This window comes from Apium graveolens, chromosome 8 (assembly GCF_009905375.1).
Source record: "Apium graveolens cultivar Ventura chromosome 8, ASM990537v1, whole genome shotgun sequence".
Classification (NCBI taxonomy): domain Eukaryota; kingdom Viridiplantae; phylum Streptophyta; class Magnoliopsida; order Apiales; family Apiaceae; genus Apium; species Apium graveolens.
Window position 1 is genome coordinate 208,411,202 of NC_133654.1, and position 3,451 is coordinate 208,414,652.

The 3,451-nt window shown below is 36.9% G+C and overlaps 1 non-coding gene across 1 annotated transcript; it reads left to right on the plus strand.

The window, feature by feature from the left end:
* Positions 1–902: 902 nt before the first annotated feature.
* Positions 903–1,009, plus strand: LOC141682009 (small nucleolar RNA R71). Its single transcript, XR_012559413.1, has one exon. It is a non-coding gene; the product is annotated as a small nucleolar RNA R71 (small nucleolar RNA).
* Positions 1,010–3,451: the final 2,442 nt, after the last annotated feature.

The following is a 3,451-nucleotide window of genomic DNA, read 5'->3' on the forward strand; positions in this document are numbered from 1 at the left end:
ATTAAAGGTACAAACAAGCACAATGGCTTGATAAAGAGGATGTTCCGCAAGGAAGCTAAACAGGATCAAATGTCAGAAAAATTGATAGCTCTTGAAGCTGGTCAGAATGCTATGAATTCTAAATTTGATGTTATTCTCTTTCTTCTACAAATTCTAGATGCCAAAAAGGGGGAGATAGTAGTGCTAAAGTCAAAATGTCAACCGATATAAGTTTTGAGGGATCATGACAGTCATGATGATGATGGTGATAAGCAAGCAAAGAAGACCTTTGATGCTGTGGTAGTTCATACTAGACCTGGAATTCAAACTCAAACTAAACAGTCAACTCAAGTCTCCAAGGATGGATCTAAGATAGAAGCTGCTCTTGCTACTCCAAGTTCAATTCCTGACAACAAAGATACAAATCCTGATTCTGTTCCTGATACTGACAGAGTAATAATCATTCCTGATTCTGTTAAAACTGAAGAAGAAGAAATTCTATTTCGGATGAATCTAAAGATTCTTTATACATATGTTGAAGCTGTTAATGTTGAAAACTTCAAGGAAGAAAAAGTGGCTTTTGACAGAGAAGAAAGGGCTCCGCAAGGAAAAAATTAGGATTGCTATTGACAGAGCAGATCAAGCATACAGAAACATGCTTAGGAGGTATGAAAGGAATAGATAGAGGAGTACATATATAAAGATGTTATATGAAAGAGCATATAGGAAAGCTCAAGTGTTTCCAAAGATCAAGAATAAATTCAAATAGATGAATGATGATCTCAACTACAATAATAAGATGAATCTTGTTCCTGGAGGCATAAGGGTCGATGGTTTACCTGGTTGTAATACCATATGAGACAAGAAGTCTTGGATGGTATAAGCTAATGCTTTAAAAATAATTGATGATAATCCAATCAGGCATGCCATGATGAGGACACTTCCTAAGCATCTCCTTGTAGCGCTCCCAAGCTCCACATAGAGTTTCTCCCGATTGCTGTGCAAATTAAGTAAGAGCATTCCTGAGTGCTGCTGTCTTCGCTATAGGGAAGAATTTAGTAAGAAACTTCTGAACAAGATCCTCCGAAGTAGTGATAGAACCGGCTGGTAGAGAGTGTAACCAGCTCTTAGCCTTGTCCCTCAGAGAGAATGGGAACAGTCTCAGTTTAACTGCATCCTAAGACACACCATTGAACCTGAAGGTGTCGCCGATCTCTATGAAATCCCTGACGTGCATATTTGGATCTTCAGTTGGAGAACCCCCAAACTAGACTGAATTCTGTATCCATTGAATCGTGTCAGGCTTGATTTCAAAGGTATTAGCTGTGATCGCTGGCCTGACAATGCTAGCTTGAATGTCATTGATCTTGGGTTGAGAAAAATCCATCAACACTTTCGTTGGTGCTGCTGGATCTCCCATTGTAATGAGTACCTGAAACACAAACAAGTAAACCGTGAAAGTAAAAGAATCCGAATCAGTGAACTTTAACGACCACAAATATCAAGCACATAAACTAAAAATTAAAATCGAGTCCCCGACAGCGGTGCCAAAAACTTGTTAGGGCGAAAACACGCGCTAAAATTACACGCAAGTATACGCGTTCGCAAGTAATATAGAATACTTTCTAGTTCGTTCCCACATAGACTCTTTTTGGTTAACTTCAGATTATGCACCTATGCAACACTGTATGGCTATCGCTCAATGCTAAGACAATAACAAGTTGAGATGTTTATAACTAAGATTAAACTAACATGCAATTAACTAAGAATAAAAGTGATTGAATTAACTATATGAGATAGACATGGAATTCTAACTTCATTACTACTTCATTCAAAGTCATTGTTCTTAACCTTAACATGCAACGGTGATGACAACTAATTAGATAACACAAAACTATTAAACGCCAACTTTTGTTGTATGAATACCCTACTACCAGACATCCACAAAAGAGATAGAAGCTGAATAGACACCAATTATGTTGAGACGCTATATGTCTATAGAATTTGACAACAGAAAGGTTTAATGCGCAAGTTATCTATCGTGATTACATAGGGCAAGTAAGATGGTTAAAATTATCTACGAATCATGCATTATAAATACATGAACCTATGCTAGAATGGCAAGTTCAAACCTCTATATTCATTTTCGCTTCAATAGAGATTAATACGTTATCTTATATGTTAGCTACGCACATAAGATGAATAAGCACAACCAATGCTAGGATATCAATCAATCACCACACACCAAGATATTGAAACAAATTTACTATTGAAATCCATAAATAAATCCGTTAGAACCCCACGATAACCATTAGTTCATAATCGAACTCATCGTCGCCTTGGGTTTCGATGAAAGCATGGTAAATAAACTAAGTCTTTTTAAACTGGATAGATAATCAAAGTACGTTAACAAGAGTATTAGGATCAAAAAACAAAGAAAACAAGCATCCAAGATTACAACTTAGGCAAAGAATCACAAGTAAAAACTAGTTCTTCTTCTCCTTTGTTGAATTTGTCGTATTAGGTCTTCTTCATGATATCTCCTTGCTCTATGTTGTGAAAAACATCTTTAAAAGGTCTTTATATATCAGCCCAAGTCGACCAGAAGTCCAGCTGATCAATATTCTACTAGAAACAGGATTCTGGAAAATTGACATAGCGCGACCGCCCTGGGATCCGGCGCAACCGCTTTAAGTATGGCCCAGCTACGCTCAGCTTCTGGAAAAATTGGAAATTTCATCTTTTCTTGACTGCAACTGCTGGCTTCTTTTACGCAATCAATTGAGACTCTATCCTAACACTCTTCTAACATAAAAATAATGTAAAACCAATCCTGCTTCCGATTATTCCCTGAAATGAAAAATACTACAAAAACACATCAAATACACAAACAACTTGAGCACAAAACACCAATTTGAGCCTTTATGAAGCGTTTTAAGTGGACATAAATGCCACTTAACACACCCCCAAACTTGAATCGATGCTTGTCCTCAAGCATAACAGACTCAAAAAACAAGAAATAAAAATGCGTAAATGCAACTAACATGAATGCAACGATGCCCTCAAAATAACTAAACCAACCAATGAGCAACATCTCAACGAATGCAATTATTCGCACAAAGTTAAGTCAAATCCCACAAGTCAACTCATAAGCCGGAAATGTGCGTGTATGCAATTGCTTAACAGATATACTCTTGCAACTAGATCATTAATCATAACTCACCACTCATCAAGGCAATCACAAGGTTATAAACAGAATAAATGATAGACTCAAAATGACTAACAACACTTCATTTTTAATCAGAGTTATACAAGGATTAATGCTTTTATTGACAACACATAACAAACACAAACATGCTTATTTGATCGTGCAATAAGTGAGGTCCACAAAAGACTTATACAATAATACCCATGTAGCGAGCGTTAGGTTAGCGGATCCCAGACTATAAAAGCCTTAGGTCACTAGGCCCAA